The sequence below is a fragment of the Dermochelys coriacea genome, chromosome 6, assembly GCF_009764565.3.
Source record: "Dermochelys coriacea isolate rDerCor1 chromosome 6, rDerCor1.pri.v4, whole genome shotgun sequence".
Classification (NCBI taxonomy): domain Eukaryota; kingdom Metazoa; phylum Chordata; order Testudines; family Dermochelyidae; genus Dermochelys; species Dermochelys coriacea.
The window spans coordinates 57,495,251-57,519,645 of record NC_050073.1 but is presented as its reverse complement, the minus strand read 5'-3'; the positions used below and the strand labels follow the sequence as shown (position 1 = coordinate 57,519,645).

At 44.1% G+C, this 24,395-nt stretch overlaps 1 protein-coding gene across 23 annotated transcripts in view; it reads right to left on the bottom strand.

Annotated features, from left to right (window-relative positions):
• The window catches only part of GPHN (gephyrin), a 544,780-nt gene that overhangs the window by 431,116 nt on the left and 89,269 nt on the right, over window positions 1-24,395 (bottom strand). The gene's annotated exons all lie outside the window — the stretch shown is intronic.

The window sequence follows — 24,395 nt, the reverse complement described above, 5'->3', positions numbered from 1 at the left end:
CACTTTACAGATCTCCTAGATCGGCACCTGGGCCAGGAATGCCACTGCCGAGGCCTGGGCCCTAGTGGATTGAATGGTGAGAGCTGGAGTTGGTACACTGGCCAGCTCATAGTAAGCACAGATGCAGGACATGGTCCAGGAGAAAATCCATTGAGAGGAGACTGGGAGGCCTTTCATCCGGTCCGCCACCACGACGAAAAGCTGGGTCCATTTCCTGAACGGCTTTGTGCACTCTATGTAGAAGGCAAGTGCCTTGTGGATGTTGAGGGAATGCAGCCGCTGTTCCTGGGACCAGCGGATGGTTTGGGGTAAAAAAACTGGCAGGAAAATGTCCTGGCTGGTATGGAAGGTCAACACCACCTTGGAAGGAAGGCCAGGTGAGGTCTAAGCTGCACCTTATCCTTATGGAAGACAGTGTAAGGCGGTTCTAAGATAAGGGCCTTTAACTCAGAGACACGCCTCGCCGATGTAATGGCGACAAGGAAAGCCATCTTCCAGGAGAGATATTGGAGGGAGCATGTGGCCAGCGGCTCGAACAGGGGCCCATGAGTCTTGAAAGCACCAGGTTAAGGTCCCACATAGGGACAGGCTGCTGGACCTGAAGGTAGAGGCAGTCTAAGCCAGGAACCGCTCCGGGACGGTGACCACCAAGTTCAGACTGTCATGACCGGGGCAATAGACTGAAACAAGCCAGGCTCATAATGGGTGGAGTCGAGCCTGGCGTGCCTGGTCACGTATGAAAAGGAAGCCATGTGGCTGAGAAGACTCAGGCAACTTCTTGCTGATGAGGTTCGGAAGCTCTAACGGCTCCAGACGACGTCCACGATAGCTTGGAAACGAGCGTCTGGCAGGAGGGCTCGGGCCTGAACAGAGTCCAGAACCGCCCTGATGAATTCTATCCTCGGTCGGTTCTAGGGTTGATTTTGCTACATTGAGGAGGAGGCCCAGCCAAAGAAATGTGTCCCTGACCAGGCGGAGATGGGACTGCACCTGTTCTCTGGTGCGACCCTAGATCAGCCAGTCATCAAGGTCAGGGTATACTTGCACCCGCCGTCGACGAAGGAAGGCTGCCACGACCAACATACATTTGGTGAACACCCGGAGGGCAGTGGAAAGTCTGAAGGGAAGGGCATGAACTGGTAGTGTTCACGGTTGATCACAAAGTGGTGGAAGCGTCTGTGAGCTGGATGAATCGCTATGTGGAAGTATGCATCCTTCATGTTGAGGGCAAAGTACCAGTCTCCAGGACCAGGGAAGGTATAATGGTGCCCAAGGAGACCATGCGGAAGTTCAACTTTACCATGAATTTGTTGAGTCCGCACAGTTCCGAAATGGGCTGGAGGCCCCCCTTGGCCTTGGGGATTAGGAAATATCGGGAGTAAAACCCCCTGCCCCTTAGTTCCCTCAGAACCTCCTCGATTGCCCCCATGGCAAGGAGCGCCTGAACCTCCTGAATAAGGAGTTGCTTGTGAGAAAGGTCCCTCAAGATGGACGGGGAGGAAGAAAATTGGAGAGAGTATCCCACTTCCACCATGCGGAGGACCCAGCGGTCCGTGGTTATCTGAGACTAAGCACGGTAGAAATGGGATAAGCGATGCAAGAAAGGTGGGGTAGAATCCTGAATGAGGTCTGGTACACCGTCCTCGGGCGTCCTTTCAAAAGGCCTGTTTTGAGCTCGACGATGGCTTTGTCGGTCCCAAGCCCTGTCCTGACAGGGGATTGGAAGGCTTCCTCCTGCCATTATGCCCCCACAGCCTATAGAAATCCTGCCCTTAGCTGAGGAGGATACGAGCACTGCTGTGCCTGCTAAGGCTTGAAGGGTTTCCGCTGGGTAGACTGGGTGTGCATGTCCAGGGACTTCACTGTCACCCTCGAATCTTTAAGGCTATGCAGTCTTGAGTCAGTCTTTTCTGAAACCAGGCCCTCTCCAACAAAGGGGAGGTCCTGCAGTGTCTTTTGAAGCTCTGGGGGCAGGCCGGAGGCTTGCAGCCAGGAGATATGCCTCATTGCGATCCCTGAGGACAAAGTACGCACAGCTGAGTCCACAGCGTCCAGCAAGGCCTGCAAAGAGGTCCATGCCATTGTTTTGCCCTCGTCAACCAAAGCCCCAAACTCCTCTCTGGACTCAGGAGGCACCAGCTCCTTAAATTTCAGCATGGAGTTCCAGGAGTTAAAACTATAATGACGCAGGAGTGCCTGCTGATTAGTGATCATGAGTGGAAGCCCCCCCATAGAATAGACTTTGCGTCCAAACATATCAAGACGCTTGGCGTCGTTCAACTTGGGTGCTGGAGCCTGCTGGCCATGCCGCTCCTTTTCATCCACAGCTGCAACCACGAGCAAACAGGGGTGCAGGTGGGTGAACAGGTAATGCTACCCCTTCAAGGGGACAAAGTATTTCCGTTCCACTCCCTTGGCCGTCGGGGAAATGGGTGCAGGGGCCTGCCAGATTGTCGTGGCATTAGTCTGGATGGTCCTAATGAGAGGCAGGGCCACCCTTGACGGGGCTTCCGCAGTCACAATGTCCACCACAAGGTCCTCTGACTCCATCACCTCCTCTGCCTGCACGTTCATATTTCATGCCACCCTGCGCAGGAGGTCCCGGTGGGCACAGAGGTCTACTGGAGGAGGACCCAAGACCGGAAGTACCTGCTACTGCCTCATCAGGTGAGGAGGAAGAGGGTCATCTAGAGCTCCTTGCGGTGTTGGGGCCCGCTGTTTTGTGTCACCGATCTTAGAGGTTGGCCCAGGAATCAGGATCGGAAGTGGGGAGAGTAGCCGCCACCTCCATGCTCCCCGAAGCAGGTTGACTGGCAGTAGCCTCTGGCACTTGCGCCTCGGAAGGGGCCAATCGGGAAGCCCCAGACAGAGCACCTTAGGCCTGGTGGTACACCAATGGCATCCAGAACGGTCACTGAGTGGGTCTCTGCCCGGGCGCCTGCTAAGACCCTGCTCCGGCAAGTACGACCGGCGCCGCGAAGGAGAGCGGTATTGGGACTCTGAGTGGCGGCGGGACTCCGAGCAGTGGTGAGAGCAAGAACAGTACTGAGAGTGGGATCGGTGCCAAAGCTCAACTCACGATGCCAACGGGTGAATCAGGGCTGGCTTTCCCCGAGACGCTGCTGTACAACAGAGGCACCAGGGTCTTGGCGTGTAGCTGAGGGGATGCCGATGCCGTCATGGCAATAAGGTCCCTCGCAGCCACAAAGGTGGCCGGAGTAGATGCAGCTGGAGTTCTACCACACTGCAGGTCAGGGAGTCCCGCGGTACCAGACTCAACGGCTCCCCTCTCAGGACCAGAGTCAACAGTCCCGGGGCTGTAGCCTTTGCTCCTGGGCGCTCCCCTCTGGGATGCGCCACCACAGGCGGCTCCAGGAAAACTGGTCTCTGCGTAGGAGAGCCTCCCTCTTCCGGCGCCACTTCTGACCAGGAAAGTGGGAGCGGTGCTGGGCTGATTTCATCGGTTGCGGTACCAGGGAGCATTGGTGCTGCGAGTCTCAGTCAGAGTCCAACCATGGTGCGGTCCCTGCTGCCGCCGCCGGGGCATTTTGCACCAAGGCGCTCGGTGCCAGGTCTTGCCACACCGCAGGAGGCTGAGGGCTAAGAGCTGTCTCCATGAAGAGCTGCTTTAAACAAAAGTCCCGCTCCTTTTTAGTCCAAGGATGAAACCCTTTGCAGATCCTGCACTTCTCAGTTTGATGAGCCTTCCCCAGACACTTCAGGCAAGAGTCCTGGGGGTTGACCATTGGCATAGGCTTAGAGCAGGAACTGCAGGACTTGAATCCTGGAGCACTAGGCATGAAGCCTGAGAAGAAGAATCGGGGTAGAGGGGAAAGCCCCCCAACCCAACTAAGACTAAGTAAAAACCAAACTAAGAACTATAACTAACAAACTATTAACTATAACGCTAAGGAGAGTGGAAAGCAAGTGAAGCAAGACTCCACAGTTCCAACAACCATCACGGGCGGTAAGAAGGAAATGAAGAGGCAATGGGTTGGCTGGGGTATATATCAAGCGCCATGAAGGCGCAACTCCAGGGGGCTCCACAGCCAACCCCCGGGGTGTTGCAAGGGTAAAACTTTCCGATGGCTGTTCACACAGCACGCACACACCTAACTGGAATCGATATGAGCAAGCACTCGAAGAAGTACATTTTTAAGTGTTAATTTTAGGTCTTCCTGCCACTAAGTTCTTCTGCCAGTATTTGTGGACTTAAAAACATTTTCTATTTTTTAATGCTTTTTTTCCTTTCTTGTTCCAATCTAAAACAAACAGCCCACCCTTCCCCCCTGCTCCAAAAAAAAAATCACTAGACAGATGATGATTTACAAAATGCCACCAAATGGTCAAAGTAAGCAAACTGACAGTTACATTTTGTTTGAGAGTGGGATGATTTAATTCAAAGAAATTTAAATTAATGATTTTAATAATGATTTAAATCAGGAGGCAGGAAACCTTGATTTAAATTGATTTTAATCTTGTTTTGCATTTGTACTATTTAGATATTTTCCTAAAGAAAGGTTGACTCCCATTGGTCAGTAATCATTAAAACATGTTGATTTTCAACAACATATAGCCTTCACACTAAATTTAGTCTTTTTGCTAATCAAATAGATGGACTACGCACATACATTTTATTCAGATTCTTACTTTTTAGCTTTTTATTATGTTAGAAAACGGTAAATGGTGAATGATGCATTTTTTATTTTCACTAGTTGATTACTTTTTTACTTGTGATTTGTGTCAAGGTCTAACTGGATGGAAATTCAAATTTAATTTAAAAATGCACAAAACAGCCTTTAATTTTTTTTGTTAAGTAAAACTACCTTAAACATGTTTAATACATACAAAAAAGTTTCCCAAAACAAGTTTTGTACGTAAAACTAACTGATTTATTTAACAAAGGAAATATTACCTTTAAAGAAATGAACTGATTGCTTCTGGTCATCATGTCCTTCAGGATTTGAGGTTTCAGAGTAGCAGCCGTGTTAGTCTGTATTCGCAAAAAGAAAAGGAGTACGTGTGGCACCTTAGAGACTAACAAATTTATTAGAGCATAAGCTTTCGTGAGCTACAGCTCACTTCATCGGATGCATTTGGTGGAAAAAGCAGAGGAGAGATTTATATACACACACACACAGAGAACATGAAACAATGGGTTTATCATACACACTGTAAGGAGAGTGATCACTTAAGATGAGCCATCAAAGTGATCACTCTCCTTACAGTGTGTATGATAAACCCATTGTTTCATGTTCTCTGTGTGTGTGTGTATATAAATCTCTCCTCTGCTTTTTCCACCAAATGCATCCGATGAAGTGAGCTGTAGCTCACGAAAGCTTATGCTCTAATAAATTTGTTAGTCTCTAAGGTGCCACACGTACTCCTTTTCTTTTTTCAGGATTTGAGAAGTACTGGGATTCATCCTGTCACATTTAGTTCTTATTCATACATTGGAAGAGAAAAACAAGCCTCCTTGGTTTTTCAACTCTCAGCTGGTTTCTTAACTTCGAATGAACTAAGTAATTAAACTGAACTAGTCTCTCTGCACCTGATCTCAAAAGTTGGTTTAGAACTTCAACACACTGCTTTCAGGTGCTTAGCCAGTGACCTTCCACCAGTTCAGTGATTTGACTTTCTCCAAAATTTTAGCAGCAAACTGGTATTGCTTAACACCCTTTATGTACATAATTTGAACACATTTAATAGATTATAATAAATTTAGGCCTTAACGCAGGTTGTTATAATTTCAAATTTAGTATTACAAAGGTTTCATTTAAATAGAAACATATGATTTTTATCTACCCTGTTCTGTTTTCTATAATATCTTCCAGTTACAGAAAACTTACACATTTCTTGTAATAAACATGTGGGATGGGGGTGGAATTCTAACAGAAATGTGATTCTGAAGTTCACTCTGTCCCTTTAATACCATAGATATCTCAAGGGATGTCAGCATTGCCAAAAATTTTCGAAGCTGATCAAAGTTTATCTCCATCCAATGTTGTTTGATTCCATCATGCTGTACTGTAACCTCCTAATGTCAGGTTTCAGAGTAGCAGCCCTGTTAATCTGTATCCGCAAAAAGAAAAGGAGTACTTGTGGCATCTTAGAGACTAAGTTATTTGAGCATAAGCTTTTGTGAGCTACAGCTCACTTCATCGGATGCATTTAGTGGAAAATACAGTGGGGAGATTTTATATACACAGAAAACATGAAACAATGGGTGTTACCATACAGACTGTAACAAGAGGGATCAGGTAAGGTAACCTATTATCCGCAGGAGAGTGGGGGTGGTGGCGGGAACCTTTTGTAGTGATAATCAAGGTGGGCCATTTCCAGCAGTTGACAAGAACGTCTGAGAAACAGTGTGTGTGTGTGGGGGGGGGGGGGGGGAATAAACATGGGGAAATAGTTTTACTTTGTGTAATGACACATCCACTCCCAGTCTTTATTCAAGCCTAAATTAATGGTATCCAGTTTGCAAATTAATTCCAATTCAGCAGTCTCTCGTTGGAGTCTGTTTTTGAAGTTTTTTTGTTGAAGAATTGCCACTTTTGGTCTGTAATCGAGTGACTGGAGAGATTGAAGTGTACTCCGACTGGTTTTTGAATGTTATAATTTTTGACGTCTGATTTGTGTCCATTTATTCTTTTATGTAGAGACTGTCCAGTTTGGCCAATGTATATGGCAGAGGGGCATTGCTGGCACATGATGGCATATATCACATTGGTAGATCTGCAGGTGAACGAGCCACTGATAGTGTGGCTGATGTGATTAGGCCCTATGATGGTGTCTCCTGAATAGATATGTGGACAGAGTTGGCAATGGGCTCTGTTGCAAGGATAGGTTCCTGGGTTAGTGTTTTTGTTGTGTGGTTGCCTGTGGTGCCTAATTTTTCATTCTTTACCATATATGTTTTGTGAAGCTCTCCACTTAAACACTACAAGTGGAGTATTTAAAGAGATTTAAGAGGTATGATGTGTGAATGATTAGATTAGATTAAATAAATATGCCCACTAGGATTAACAGAAACAATACAATCACCAGTATCTCTAGCGATCCCAGCAGTCAAAGGATAGGTTCTTGCACACCACTTGTAACACAAGACCTGGGCCAAAAAAAATAAAAAATCCCATCACCACTAGATCTTCTGAAGAATCTCCTGATATATGAGAGGCTCTGGAAGGTGCGACCATTCAAAACTCAGCTAAAGAAATTAGTAATCCAATTTTTTTTATATGGAGTATCAAAGGCTCAAATGTTAATATAATGATTAGGATCACCTGGAGGTCACCATGGGTATATCTACACTGCAATGTAAGCTCAGGGTTAGTTGGACTCGAGTCAGCTGACCTGTGTAAGGAAACCCTGGGCTTGGGCATCTACATCGTATTTTAACTCTATTTTAAGACATTTCTAACCCATATTCGAACCTAGGCCTCTGGCATCCACACTGCACAAACCTGAGTCAAAGTAACTATATCCCAGAGTCCCTAGCACCCAGTCACCCCCCCACCTCAAAAAATGTGGTTACTCTAGCCCTCTTCAAACATGAGAACTAGGAACGTGAACTAAGAACATTTTAGTTCATGCCGGCAGAGTCTTAAATAGAGGAGTTACAGCGCACACTGCAGTTCACACCTCTGTAGTCTGGACTGCAAGGAAGTGTAGACATGCCCTACACAAAATACACAGTATCCTTTCCAAACAGCTGGCACTTTGGACAGAGAATAAATTTTCTGAGAATTTACATGTGTTAATTAGCTTAAATTAAATTTAACTGAAAAATAGATGCTTTAAAAAACTTAGTATCCATGCCTTTTTAATTTGTCCCAAATGACCTTAACAAAACAATACAAACTCTTCAAACTTTCCATGTAAAGTTAACTGAAATCTTACGCATAGATTATATTTGAAGAAATTAGGTTGCAATAAGCTAAATTATATTTAATTGTTGTGATTACATATGCTACAGACAGTGTCAGGAAATTCTGTAAGAGGGGTCATTATGACATCAGAGTAATTCAACGAATCCTCTCTCAACAGCTAATTTGCATGCAACAATATTATGGGTTGTAAAGAATCCATAGTATAAGGGAGACTGGACAAGTATCAAGAATTCTCATGGACAGATTACTTAGTCAACTGTCAGTGCCCTTTAGATTCCATGGCTGCTTTCTATCTTGAACATCTGTGCTTGTAAGTCTCCAAATGACACTGGTGCTTCAGCTCCACTGTACACCAACATATTCCAGGAGCATGAGAAGTTCTTAAAGCACAGAAATACTGAGATTCAGAGGACTGGGTTCCTCACATCCACGTCACATAGGGTTGGTCTCAATAACACAACGCTCTAAACCAATAAATCAATGTGTCGCAATAAGGGTCAGATTTCTCCACTATACTTCAGCTGAACTGCACTGCTCTGGTTATGCAACACAACTGTAAACCCATCTTAACTGGCCTATGTGCTCTAAGTGCTTTATGTTGCTCTGGCATGCCAATTAACTTGCCCTTAACATTTAAAATATTTTTTTTTAAAAAGCTGATACTGCATATATTCAAATATCACACGGTAGTCTTCTACTTGGGTTACTTATTTAGCGTTAGTATTTAAAGTTTTTAATTATTTAAACAACAAAAATCAGTCACTTCAAAGACAGAAAACTGCATTAAAATGGCCTTAAGGTGGAGAGCACATATCAGTATCTTTAGAATTAAGTTTACACTTAAAAGAAATCCAAACATGTTAAAGTATGGAAATGAACATTATAGTACTTAACATCCTTAACTGTGCCCTGCACTGATATTGCGAGGGGAAGAAATATGAAAAAACCCTGAATATGTCTTTAAAAAACAGTTAAAGCTAATCTAGAACCACAAACACTAAAATGCCTTAATTATATTTGTATTATTATTATTATCATCATATATATATCATAATATCATGGTGTCATAACAGGGTCAGAAGCACAATGGAGGTCCACCAAAACTCAATGTAGTGACGCAACAATGGTATAGATAAAACAATGTGCAATATCTAACGTCTCTTGTTGTCCAGTTATATTTGGAGAAACCAGCAATACAAAAAGGCAACAAAAGAAGGAATGAGCAGAGAAGACATGGAAAAGAAAAATCATTAGCATACCAAAGCATCATGAGCTGGGTGGGCTGAAATATTTTCCTAGAGTTCCAATACCAACTACAGTAACAACAAAACTGACATTCCAATGTTGAGGAACATTACTGGTACTGCCTTTACTAAAGTGCAAGAAGGTGCTACAAGTACCCAAAAGGTCAAATTCTTCAGGGCTGGAAGAAGAGGCCCAAGAATGAGAACCTTATGATGGCATTATTAAAGATGACAACTGTTCTGATAGTATTACTTGTTCCAAAACAATATGAGTTACTAAGAAGAGTGCCTCCCAGAACCATGAAAGCCTATGACATCAGCCAAGCTTGTAGGAGCAACCAGAGACATCTAAGAACTGTATAGTTCATCCAGACTGCTAATGGCAAATGTAATCTCTATCTATTGACTCACTCAGAATGAAAAGAACACATTTAGTACACAATCTTTTTGATTCCCTTGAATAACAAAACAAAACAAAAAACTATGTTAAAGTATTTCTAACCCTCACCACACTATTACTTTTGGAGGCTTCTGAATAGTCCCAATTCCTCCCATGAGTGGAACATTTTCCTAGGAGCAAGCCCCCAGCCCCCATCTGAAATATGCATAAAAATGTAAAATAAAGTATTTAAAATTTTCTATTTATTTTAAGGTCCTAAATTATTTTAGCAGCCAGAAGCCTCCCAAAATTTAAGAGTGTAACTACACTTTAAAGATAAATTTGTTCTTACCTGCTGTGATGGCCAGAAATGTTAAGCATCCTAAAGGATAAATTATCCAAATTCAACCTTTAGGGACATATTGGTAGATAATATTTGTGGTTTTGTGTGTTTACATATATATTATTAGAGGTTAACAATGTAACCGAACAGTTCCTGTCTATGTTGTATTCTGTTAATTCAGAGATCAAAAGGAGATCTTAACATTTAAATGAACTGTAAATATAGTGATATCACTGTATTGATCTCTCTTAAATTAAATCTAAGCTACACAATTTGAGTTAAGTAACTAGCATAACTCAAATCGACGTAGCTTAGATCTACTTACCATGGGGTCCACACTACGCAATGTCAACGGGAGACACTCTCCTATCAACTCCCCCTACTCATCTCGATCCGGTGGAGTACAGAAGTCAATGGGAGAATGATCTGTGGTCACTAGACCCGCTAAATCAACCGCTGATGCATCGATTGCCACTCATCAATCCCCCAGTAAGTGTAGACAAGTCTTTAGATCTGCACTTGTAGAAGATGCCTAATGAGATTTACTTCCAAAAATAAACATTAGCAGTCCCCAGACTTCCTGCCTTCTGAAATACACAAGGAAATCTTTTAAAAATGTATCTTTAATTTTATAAATTTAAGACTTTTTGTCCTAGGTGAAAAAGCTCTTTGGTTTTTAAGATCCTGTTCTTCTAACACTGTTCTGCTCAGCTTCTGCAGAAAATCCTTCTTTGAGAGTTACAAAATGGCTGCGATTCTTACTTGGTCTCCTACCCACTTCCTTTCTCAATAAGATCCTAGTTCCTCTTTCCAGTCCCATTCCTGATTTATACTATATTATATAATTTATACTACTACTGAAATAACAAGTGTGTATGTTCTCAAATTCATATTTGTTCCAATAAGACATTTATATGTCACTGAATATGCATAAAAAGGATTGAAATTCATATGATAAACTTAATCACTCATCTCTGACAACCCCATCTGCACCATATCCACTAATCCATCTCCCTGAAACCACTTTCAATCCTCCAAAATTTGAGCTTCTTCATATATACTCCCTTTGGGGAACCACCCACCCCCAAAAAGCAGAGAGATAAATGTTTTGCTTCCCCATAACATTTCATTGGCCCAAGGTGAATGATGGTCCATATTCAGTCTTGGTCCAGTGAAAAGATTTAATGTATGATATTTTGCAATCCATTATATCTAAAAATCGGCTGAATACTGCCCCATTATTGGTTCTACATATTGTCCCCCCCCACACACACATACATAAAAGTGCTTTTAAGATAGCTTCAAATGCCACAAGAAAAAGATCAAACTCCAACACACAGAATCATAGAATCAATGCTGATGGTGACTGAAATTGCTTCTTCTTTGCTGAGAAATGGGAAGGGACCCTGCTTTGTGACCTGTGAGAGGGTGAGCCCCAATAGGGCCAGTAGAGCCATGGCAGCAGGTTGTATTGGTACTTGCCTGACCATATAGTGCCCACTCATTACTATGCTATTGCTTGCTGAACAATCAACTAATTACTGTTGGCATTCCTACATCCCCTGTGACGAGCAAGGTTCTCCCCACGTTCTCTTTGCCTACTGAGGAGTTCCAAATGAATCAGCAACTTAGGAGCCATGAAGATGCCCACATCAGTCAGTGAACCTTTATTAAACTGGGTTGGCCATACAGGTAATATGGTGCACTACCCTCCAACTCAGGAGGTGCTGAGACATCCCTACACCTAGGATCTGAATGATGAAAGCCACCTAAGAAGGGCCAACTGGAAATGAGGGCTGGCACATCACCTAGAGAACAGGAGTCAGAGAGATACTAAATGAATGAACACCTAAATCCAGAAATCCCTTACCAGCATCCAGTGCTACACTGGGTCTGAGTTGCTGTCAAAGGTACAACCACATGGGGCATCACAGTCAGCAGCAGCAGCAATGGTGGAAGCCCAGGGAACTTCATGCCCACTCCAGCTGGACTAGCTGTGCTGTGCTTTAGGTAGCTTACCATGTGAGGAAGAAGGGTATGAGTAACCTCTGGATGCTGTTTAAAGCAACTGCTTGTTTGGCTCTGCTCCTGTCTAGCCTGAGGTGTCTTCAGGAATAGTTGGCTGGTGGAGTTTCAGAGAATGGGTCTAGATGCCCAGAGAACAAGAGCTCTATTCCTAAATTCCACGATAGCGGGTGGGGAAAAACAAGAGATACAGACCTTTTCTTTCTCCTTTCTTTTTGTTTGTCTGCTAAGTTTGCACTTCCAGAGGTTCTTCAAGGGAAATAACTGCTGCAGTGTTCATTGAAAAAAATAGGATTCAAGAAGTACCCTTAGACAAACCTGGCCACACAGCTCTAAAAAGACACAACTGATTGAATTAAACATTTCTCACCACTCTTGTTTTCAATTTCTGTTCTGTAAAAGGGAGGTTTGGGGGGGAAAAAAAGCCTGCCCCTAAGGAGGCAGGAAAAAAAAACTGCTAGGCTCTTTAGTAGATAGATCTCTCCCACCCTACCCCATATTGACTACCAGGTCTGGTTCTGGATAAAGACACATGGAACAGTCGTTTCACAGACATTCCAGATTCCATACTGGAGGAATGGGAGCCCCCTCTATGCCTCCTCCACACAAGGGGAATCTGTTAGGATTCCTAACTCCCATGAGGGTTGAGTTCTGTTGCATGAAGGTGAACTGCAACCTGCAGGTAACAAGTCTGATGACTCTCCTTCTCAGCACCTGAAAGCATGGGCAAATTGTCCAAGTAGTGGTGTAGAGCAAAACAAATTCCTTGCCCCCTCTTCCCCACCTTGTTCCCTCCCCCCCGCTCCCATTTATTTTTGGGTGAAGAAGAGCGGTGTGCTGATGTGCTGTTTTTTAAAAAACAGCTAAGGCAAAGAAGCTGCTATTGCTATATAACATGGGCAGAGCTAGGCAAAAGGCATCCAAATCATCAAGCCAGTAGCTACATACTAGGGTCTGAGAAAGAACCCAGACATTACAATTAAGTGTCTGTGGCTACATAATTAATACTTATCTATTTTCAGAAACTGAATATTTGTACACCATTTTGAAGTTATAAAGCATGACCTAAATGTTAAGAATTATACAATTCTAATTAAATTTAACTTATGCGTGAATTCTTTATCATTTGCACTTAATACAAATACATTACATGGAGGGAACAGCATAGTTCAGAACAACAAAGTAAAATACAAGTTTTTCATTTTCAGACCATTCTCAGTGAAAAGTTAACAGTGAATTCATGTGACTTGCAAGGTCACCTCTATCTCCCGATCATAAATTCTATAGCCCAGCTCCAGCCCTACCTTTGGGGAGCTTTGAGCCCATCAACGAGTGCAATGCTGGTGAAGATTCTCTCACTATACTGGGAGACAGAGCTGCCATAATGGCTCCTACACCACCATTACTCCTTCTGACCAGAACAGGACATTTGGCTGGAGAAGTAAAGAATAGCAGTCAAAACTACTGGAGTAGTCAAGACTTTATGCTGTCCCTAGATACTGGAACAGTCTCTTTGGGTTTTGAGCATCTGGCATAAATTAGAGCAGCCTTAGGTTGCTCCAAGTTATATCTGAGTTTTGACAAGGTTTAGGTTCCTCACCCTATCCCAAAACTACACTAAGTGCTGCTTGGCCATCACCTAGGATCTGGCCCCATATCTTCAGTAAAGAGAGAGGGGAAGACTAGTTGATAGTGTGATGTGGTGTAAAGGTTTTATCTGGAGTTTGGGATTTCCACATTACTCCCAATGCTGAAACCACAAGTGAATAATTCATACAATTTCAAGTGTGTGCTAATGAAATTTTTATACCTAAGCACACCATCATACATTCTATTCATGCCACACGTATTATAGAGAAAATATTTTAGGAATTTAAAGTTAGTTGGGAACTATTTACATCCTTCTACCTGTAAAGCTAAGTACCTTACGCATCATGCTTCTAACTGTTCAGGGATCACAGGGAGAGTAAAATTGTAGGTATTAAGTGTCAGCAACCCATAAAATAATGTGAAATAGCTTTTGAATAAATAAAAGCACCACAATACTAAGCTCTGTTATCTCAGGACTCTACAGAGCTAGAAACATGTCTTGTGATTCCCTCCCTTCCTCCCAGTGAAAAGTTGTGAATCTCCCTTTTCCAATCACATAAAGCTTCTAGCTGAGAATTTCAAAGTGGTGTAGGGGATCTAGCCACCCTTCTTCCAGGAAAAATATTGGAAGATGTGTGACTAAGTCCCCTGCAATGCTTTGAAAGCTGTAATCCATTTCTAGCAATGGGGCAGGATAACAAACTTCAATATTTGTGACAGTGAAGTTGTCACTTGTGCAGAACTGAATCATATGCATTCTGGGCTTTGGACAATTGTGGGGGTGGCATTTCAAAATAGGAGAAAACATTTAGTTAGCCAGTTAATTTTAAATTAAAAGCACTAGCTGTCTGAACTGTTCAGTGGTTCAAAATCTTAGAACAAGTCCCAGGGAGATGGCTGAATGGGAACAGGGTAGGTGAGTTGCTCCAAAGTGCAGAAGTTAATTTATCACATGGCTTGCAATTTATCATGACTACAAATCAATCACGACTACCACATCCAGATATGTTCGGTGTGTCTACATAGAAGCACTTATATTTTTCTACAAACATTTAAAATAAAATACAATGAATGTCATATTATACAGTCCATTGCTATGCAACTAGTTGCATGTCATTTATCACAGCTTACTTTATTAATAGTATCTCATTAACTGGTAAAGGTCTACAATAAATTATATTGTGCTCATAGTAATCTGCCATCCAGCATAGTTTTTATTTTCCTGATTTTTTTAACGCAGGTACCATACATTGCTAATCAGAACAGCAACATACAAGTCTCTGGACAAGAACAGAAGTGCTATTGAGAGGAAAGATTACACTACAGTACTTCTACAGTACTTTCATGTCACTCAATAAAGAGTCCTGCCGACTGCCACTCCCTCAGTTCCTTCTTGCCAGCTACTCCAACTGAGGGGTAGGTGGGTGGGTATTGGAATGGACCTGAGCAACACATCTCGAAGAACAACAATTACGAGAAGGTGAGTAATGATTTTTTCTTTGAGTGCTTGCTCATGTCAATTCCAATCAGGTGATTCCCAAGCCTAAGTTCTGGAGGTGGGGGTCAAAGTTCAAATATCTGCTAATTGAAGCACCACTCTACCAAAGGCTGAATCATCTCTGGCCTGCTGGGCGACTGCAAATGCGATGTGAAAGTTTGTATCGAGGACCACGTCGCCACTTTGCATATTTCCTGGGTCAGAACCTGCACCAGGAATGCTGCTGACAAAGCCTGTACCGCAGTGAATGGAGGGGCAGGCACTTCTGCCAGTTTGTGGCATTCACGGACGCAGGACATGAGCCATGATGAAATCCTTTGGGAGGAGACTGGAAGCCCCTTCATCCTGTCTGCCACATCAACAAACAGCTGGATGACTTCTGGAATGGTTTCGTTCACTTGATGCAAAAGGCTAATGCTCTACGAACGTCCAATGAGTGAAGTCTCTGTTCTCTGCTGCTTGAGTGCAGCTTATGATAGGAAACTGGGAGGAAGATGTGAAATTGGGAGACAACCTTAGCGAGGAAAGCTGAATGTGGCCTGAGCTTGTCCTTAGAGAACACGGTGTAAGGAGGCTCTGATATTAAGGCTCTGACCTCAGATACCCTTCTGTCTGAAGTTATTGCTACCAGAAACTCTACCTTGTATGAGAGATGCAGCAGGGAGCATGTCGCCAGCGGTTCAAAAGGTGGCCCCGTTAGCCTGGTAAGAACAAGGTTGAGGTCCCATGCCAGGACTGGCTGATGGACGTTTGGATATATCCTGTCGAGGTCTTTCATGAAACAACTTGCCATGGGGTTGGCAAAGACCAACTGGCCCCCTGCACCTGGATGGAAGGTTGAAATGGCAACCAGATGAACTTTTATTGATTACATGGATAGCCCTTGCTGTTTGAGGTGGAGAACATAGTCCAGTATGAGAGGTATGGATATGAGTGATGGCGACTGACAGTATTGCTCCGATCAGCTTGAAAATCTCTCCCACTTCGTAGGGGAGAATGGGGCTGTGAGCGCCAGAAGGTATGTTGCTGTCTCAAACGCCTCCAGCATGGAGGAGAACTGCTGCTCTCTACCATGGCGGGCTGGTGAGCGGTGGCAGTCCGGACTTGATTGACCCCCCGTGGGGGCAGGAGTCAATGCAACCCTTGGTAACTGGACCAAGTTGGCATGGCTTGCCGCGGGTTTCCCAACCGACTAGTCCTTGGACTTGGCTAGAGAACAACCCCTCGCCAGTCTCCTCTTTTTCTGGGCACCAGGAATTGAGACTGGTGCCACACAGAGATGTGTGCCGGGGCTCTGTGGGTGGAGCCATGGCCATGCCTAGGGTCTCTGGATGAGTCCTTCCTCGGTGCCGGTGCACTGCACACTAAGCAGGAGCTGCTTGGGGCCGGGTCCACCGAGCTGGGGTCCGACTGTGGACTGAACATGGCCTCCATTAGCAGGATACGAAGGCGCTGGGCCCAGTCCTTTAGGGTTCTGGGGTGGACCCCTCTACAAATTTTGCAGCACTTCTTGAGATGACTCTCTCCCAGACACTTCAAACACAAAGTGTGCTGGTCGCTCTTGGGCACAGACTTGCCACACACCTTACAGGCTTCAAAATCCAGGGACCAAGGCATGCCCTGGCGCCGGGAGAAAATGGGGGAGTGGGGACCCCCAACTGAAACCGAGAGACAACTAAATAACTAATAATAACTGCTAACTTCTACATACAGAAACAGGAAAAAAGTTCACGGCCAAAAGTGGGGACGCTTGCCGAAGCAAGAGAAATAATGTTCCGGCTAACCATCACTGGTGGTAAGGAGGAACTTAGGGGGTGGCAGGTTGGCAGGGCTCTTTATTGAGCGCCATGAAGGTGTGACTCCAGGGGACACCCAGAATAACCCAAATGATACTGCTAGGGGAAAAGTTTTCCAGCTACCATGCACGCAACGCACGCTTACCAGATTGGAACTGACATGAGCAAGCACTCAAAGAAGAATACTCTTTCTTTTGTTTATAATTTTTACAGTGCAAATATTTGCAATAAAAAATAATATACACTTTGGTTTCAATTACAACACAGAATATAATATATATGAAAATGTAGAAAAACATCCAAAATACTGAATACATTTCAATTGGTATTCTATTGCTTAACAAGGCCATTAAAACTGCGATTATATCATGATTAATTTTTTTTATCATGATTAAGTTTTTTAGTTAATCACTTGAGTTAACCACAATTAATTGACAGCCTTATATCTATACCAATGCTAGGAGTATGAGTAATCAGCAAAAGGAAAGGAAATTTTTGTTGTTTATATGAAATGAGATATAATTGGCATTACTGAAACCCTGGTGGGATGCATCTCATGACTGGAATGTTAAAATCACTGGCTAAACTTTTTAAAGAAGGATCAAGCAGGTAAAAAAGGCAGGGCATGGCACTCTACATTAGAGATGATAAATCAGAGCCACAGGCTTATGAATCCGTATGGATCAACATGTTAACTAACAAAGCCCAGGATGCGATTGTGGTGGGGGTCTTTTACAGACCACCAAATCAAGCTAGAGTTGCTCCTTAAACACATATCTGTAACATGTGGAATGAGAAATTGTGTTATCACGGGGACTTCATCTGAGAGACATATACTAGAAGTCACATGCAACCAGCACTGTAAAAGCACATAACAAGAAAACAGTCCCTGGCCCTAACCCCCAAACAACTTACAGTTACGTCTGACTGTGACTGCACTGAATGAAAATGCAGTGGGGAAAGGGCAAGCTTTCTTGTCACAACTAAAGGAAGTTGAAAGCAGAAGCAGGGTAAAAATGAATGGGCACTTCTTGCCCCTCTTTCCTGACCTCATGTTTTCTCATCTGGATTATTTTGGAAGCACCAATCCTCTAAAATAGTGGAGAACAAGGTGCCAGCTGCTGTTGCCCTAGCTGAGCCCTAGCTGAGCCAAGAGAAATGAGAAAGACAGCTTGCAGAGGGAGAAGGAGCTAGCACCAAAAAAGCATCATTCAGTTTTGATTTCACCTGGGCATTCAAGGCATACACACTGATGGGAAGTTGTATTTTTAGAATGTTCTTTATTATAGTTTTTCCTCATGAGACAGAGACCTTTCCCAATGATTCTTAAATTCCCTGGATATGTTAGGCGATTAAAAATATACACAGTATTTCAACTGTAACCTTAATGTCTTCTATTAAAGTATTATTTCTATAGATCCTAATTTACCTCCTTATTTATACAACCTAGCACTCCACTCGTTCTTTTCTGCAATCATGCACTGTGACCCTAACTGTTGCTGTGCAAGCCTCCATTCTGAAATAGGACACGACTAAACTAGGTGAGACTGTCCCCTAATAATTTGCCTTCATAGTTTGACAAAAAAGTTTTAATTGCCATTACTCATGCAAAATTGACACAGCCACAGAAAATCAAGCAGGATTCTCTTCAGCTTCATGAACCACCAAAATATGGCCAGCTATGTTCCAAATCCTAAGTCTTTATTTGGTAGTGATGTATGAAGCAGAAACAGGTTTATTTTTCAACACAAGCTCACACTGCAGTTACAAGTGTAAGCAGAGTCAGGACGAGCTCTATCCTGACATCTGGTGGCGAGTCATGGTTGGTTGTGGAAAAGAACTTCAGGGGCTGATCTCATTTGCATAGGCACACCCTGCCCAGATGGTCACTTTGGCTGCTGTAGGAGCCCCAGTTTCTCTGTTATTGGGGCAGGAATAAACTGTTATTACTCTGATTATGTGAATCAAGGACAGTGGAACTATACTTGGCCTTTTGTTTTGATGGAGAGACTCACCATCAACTAAGCAGCACTCGCTAGGCAAGGGTCAGGGTTCCAAAATCCAGTGAATGGAGAGAGGCTGGGGACAGGTATTAATACTTGGTGGCATGGGCCCCCTGGTGAGGGCCTTACATGCTAATTGCACTTCCTCCTCTCTTCACTGTGGAATATCAGAGCTAATTTTGATTCCATTAGGAGTCTAGTCACAGGCTGCTGGACTGAATTCGCTTTGGGCCAATGGTGCACCAGCACTGAGGCTCCCCTACTACAAGCTGAAACCACAAAAGAGCTAAACTTACTAAGAGCTGAAAACACTGAGTGTTGCGTTAAGTAGTGGGGGGGGGCCTGAACATATATTGTGGAGCAGTTTGCAGGACAGCTGGTGGAGCAGAGCAGTTTGTTGGATGCCTGGGGCAGCTGGCAGAGCGGAGCCTATGGAGAGGTGGGGCAATCAGCTTTGGACCATGTAAGATGCGCCCCCCCCCCATCTCCACCCAGGTTGGGAGGTAAAACTCTGCAGATAAACTTTTGAACTCTGGGGCTGCCCTGACCAGGGACAGGGACTTTGAATGATTTTGGTTTGCTGGACTCAAGAACCAAAGGGAAAGGACATGCCCCAATTTGCTTGGAATGGGTTTTTTGCTCATGGGTTGTGTTATCAATCCTGTTGGTGGTGTTTCCCCAACATAATGCCACATTGTTTCTCTCTGCTATTAAAAGGCTTTTTGCTACACTCGGGCTCTGTGCTTGTGAGAGGGGAAGTATTGCCTCTTGGAGGTGGTATATATTTGTCCCAGGTCACTGGGTGGGGGTTCGAGCCGGTTTTGCATTGTGTTATTGGAATGGAACCCCTAGATACTGAACTCGGCCCTTGGTGCTACCAACTCTGATGGGCAGAAGGGTTGCGGAAGTATCTGCCTTTGATATGCAAGCAGAACAAAATGGATGTGGAAGTCGCTGCGGAGGAATCAATATTCAAAGCAGATGTTATTTTTATTGAGTCATGATTCTGACAGTTACCACATTGCAATATTGCAAAATACAACCCATGTTCAACTGTCTATCTATGTTCAATGTAAAATAACCCTAAGTCCATCAGTGCTGGTGGCACTTTCTTAGTACACAGGGAATTTATGAAATTGTAGGTCAATGTTACTAAAACTACCAACATGTCACTAGAAAAGCTTGTCTCAAAGTCAGAAGACGAGTAAAAGCAGTTCTTTCAGAAGGCTCTTTATCTCACTTAAATTTCAGTTCTTCGAAGCAAAAAGGATTTTACATAAAACATGAAGGGAATGGCCTAAAAGGTAGTTTAGGTGCAAACTCAGCTAAAGTTTCCACTTGTATACTGTTTTAAATGTTCTTTTAATTAATTCAAATTCTAGTTATTTTTAATAAATTTTATTATTTATTTATTGCCGGAGTTAACGCCATGCAGTCAGATGAAGAACAATAACAAAAGGAAGGTGATGTCAAGGGCCACAGGTCTTGAACCCCGGTCCACAGGACTCTGGAACCAGTATGTTATAACCCATCCCTTGTTAACAGGTTGCCAGATGTGAAGCTCAACTTTCAGAGAGAGTGCCAATCCTGGGACATGATTACCAAAATTCTGAGAGTCCTGATTGGTTCCTTGATTCTATTTAAAACAAGCAGAGGAACAGGAAGTCATCCATGCAACTGGGTTTTTCCTTGCTTGCGTCTGCCTCCCCTGTACTACCTTCTCCTGCTGCCTTATCCTGACCATCTGCTATACTGAACCTGACTCCCAGTCTGCCATCTGGCCTGCCTCCTAACTCCCAAGTCCTGCACCCACTAAGTTAGATGGCTCATGTCTCCATCATGACAGGCACAAATTAATTAAATTGCAAAGAAACATTACTTAAAAGAAGGAGCTACTTTAGCAACTAATGGCCTAAGTTACCTCTAAACTGCGCAACCACGCAGCAGCCTATCAAGGGCTGCGCAGATGCTCAGGGCTGCAGCAGGGAGAGGCACATGAAGGCACCTCTCTTGCGGCCCCAGACCTGGACCTGCTGCAGCTGAGGAGAGATGCTCTCCCCCAGCTCGGGAGCTGCCGTTGGGGGTGAGGGGGCAGAAGATGCAGGGAGAGGTGCTTTCTCCCAGCTCCTGAGCTGCAGTGGTGGGGAGAGGTGCTCTCCCCCAGCTCCGGAGCTGCTGCAGCTGGGGAGAGATGCCTGCCCCCCACCCCAGGTGCTGCTGTGGTGAGAGAGGGCTGAAGTCCTCTCTCCCTGCTGTGACCCCAAGGCAATCTGCACCCGAAACCCCTCATCCCTGGTCCCAGCCCAGAGCCCGCACCCCCCCCGCACCGCAATCCTTTGCCCCAGTCCTGAGCCCCCTCCTGTACCCTGAACCCATCATCCCCGGTTTCACCCCCGAGCCTACATCTCCAGCGAGAGCCCTCACCCCCTTGTACCCCAACCCTCTGCCCCAGCTCTGTGCCCCTTCCCACTCTTCAAACCCTTTGGCCCCACCCCCACCACACATCACCTCCATATTAGTGCACATAACAAAATTCATTCTGCACATGCATGTGAAAAATTTGAGGGAACATTGCTTCACAATAGTCACTTCACAAACATTTCACAATAGTCATAGCATATAAACAGTCATATACATTTTCTGTAAAAAAAGGGAAAGTAATTTACTAGGTGGATTCTTGTTATCTTTTGATTGTTTTGCCTCCACTAGGCTGTTTTATTGGAAAACTTGAAAGGGAAGCTGCTGTTATTCTAAGTGACTCCAAATGAGCCTTCAGAGGAATTTAAAGGATCTTTTAAACATTGGGCAGTGTCAAATACAAACTCCTACACTAGTATTCTGACAGAGATTAAAATTAAGGAGGGAAATCTGTCTAATGAAGTCCAAGTTCAAAGAACTACTTCCCCTTATTCCTTCTTCTAATTTTCATACAGAATGATTATAGATAAATGCTTCGGTGTCCAATTACAGCATTTCATGTCTGATAGAAAAACTGTCAAGACTGTTGTTTTAGTTATTTTCATAACCTTGAGAAGTTCAAAACAATGTACATCATACATAAAAACATACTATATTATTATACAGGCTGGTGCCAAAATAACTACTTACCTACTTCCAACTACAGAAGGAGTACTTGTGGCACCTTAGAGACTAAAATTTATTTGAGCATAAGCTTTTGTGAGCTACAGCTCACTTCATCGGATGCATTTGGTGGAAAATACAGTGGGGAGATTTATATACACTCACAGAGAACATGAAACAATGGGTTTTATCATACACACTGTAAGGAGAGTGATCACTTAAGATGAGCCATCACCAGCAGTGGGGGTGGGGGGAAGGAGGAAAACCTTTCATGGTGACAAGCAAGGTAGGCCATTTCCAGCAGTTAACAAGAACATCTGAGGAACAGTGGGGGTGGGGTGGGGGGGAGAAATAACATGAGGAAATAGTTTTACTTTGTGTAATGACTCATCCATTCCCAGTCTCTATTCAAGCCTAAGTTAATTGTATCCAGTTTGCAAATTAATTCCAATTCAGCAGTCTCTCGTTGGAGTCTGTTTTTGAAGTTTTTTTGTTGAAGGATAGCCACCCTCAGGTCTGTAATCGAGTGACTGGAGAGACTGAATGTTATAATTCTTGACGTCTGATTTGTGTCCATTTATTCTTTTACAAAGAGACTGTCTAGTTTGACCAATGTACATGGCAGAGGGGCATTGCTGGCACATGATGGCATATATCACATTGGTAGATGCGCAGGTGAACGAGCCTCTGATAATATGGCTGATGTGATTAGGCCCTATGATGGTGTCCCCTGAATAGATATGCGGACAGAATTGGCAACAGGCTTTGTTGCAAGGATAGGTTCCTGGGTTAGTGGTTCTGTTGTGTGGTGTGTGGTTGCTGGTGAGTATTTGCTTCAGGTTGGGGGGCTGTCTGTAAGCAAGGACTGGCCTGTCTCCCAAGTTCTGTGGGAGTGATGGGTCGTCCTTCAGGATAGGTTGTAGATCCTTGATGATGCATTGGAGAGGTTTTAGTTGGGGGCTGAAGGTGATGGCTAGTGGCATTCTGTTATTTTCTTTGTTGGGCCTGTCCTGTAGTAGGTGACTTCTGGGTACTCTTCTGGCTCTGTCAATCTGTTTCTTCACTTCAGCAGGTGGGTATTGTAGTTGTAGGAATGCATGATAGAGATCTTGTAGGTGTTTGTCTCTGTCTGAGGGGTTGGAGCAAATGTGATTATATCGTAGAGTTTGGCTGTAGACAATGGATCATGTGGTATGATCTGGATGAAAGCTAGGAGGCATGTAGGTAGGAATAGTGGTCAATAGGTTTCCGATATAGAGTGGTGTTTATGTGACCATCGCGTATTAGCACCATAGTGTCCAGGAAGTGGATCTCTTGTGTGAACTGGTCCAGGCTGAGGTTGATAGTGGGATGGAAATTGTTGAAATCATGGTGGAATTCCTCAAGGGCTTCTTTTCCATGGGTCCAGATGATGAAGATGTCATCAATGTAGCGCAAGTAGAGTAGGGGCATTAGGGGACGAGAGCTGAGGAAGCATTGTTCTAAGTCAGCCATAAAAATGTTGGCATACTGTGGGGTCATGCGGGTACCCATCGCAGTGCCACTAATTTGAAGGTATACATTGTCCCCAAATGTGAAATAGTTATGGGTGAGGACCAAGTCACAAAGTTCAGCCACCAGGTTAGCCGTGACATTATCGGGGATACTGTTCCTGACGGCTTGTAGTCCATCCTTGTGTGGAATGTTGGTGTAGAGGGCTTCTACATCCATAGTGGCTAGGATGGTGTTTTTAGGAAGATCACCAATGGATTGTAGTTTTACTCAGGAAGTCAGTGGTGTCTTGAAGATAGCTGGGAGTGCCGGTAATGTAGGGCCTGAGGAGGGAGTCTACATAGCCAGACAATCCTGCTGTCAGGGTGCCAATGCCTGAGATGATGGGGCGTCCAGGATTTCCAGGTTTATGGATCTTGGGTAGCAGATAGAATACCCCAGGTCGGGGTTCTAGGGGTGTGTCTGTGCAGATTTGTTTTTGTGCCCTTTCAGGGAGTTTCTTGAGCAAATGCTGTAGTTTCTTTTGGTAACTCTCAGTGGGATCAGAGGGTAATGGCTTGTAGAAAGTGGTGTTGGAGAGCTGCCTAGTAGCCTCTTGTTCATATTCCGACCTATTCATGATGACGACAGCACCTCCTTTGTCAGCCTTTTTGATTATGATGTCAGAGTTGTTTCTGAGGCTGTGGATGGCATTGTGTTCTGCACGGCAGAGGTTATGGGGCAATGCATCATCAAGGATCTACAACCTATCCTGAAGGACGACCCATCACTCTCACAGATCTTGGGAGACAGGCCAGTCCTTGCTTACAAACAGCCCCCCAACCTGAAGCAAATACTCACCAGCAACCACACAACAGAACCATTAACCGAGGAACCTATCCTTGCAACAAAGCCCGTTGCCAACTCTGTCCACATATCTATTCAGGAGACACCATCATAGGGCCTAATCACATCAGCCACACTATCAGAGGCTCATTCACCTGCGCATCTACCAATGTGATATATGTCATCATGTGCCAGCAATGCCCCTCTGCCATGTACATTGGTCAAACT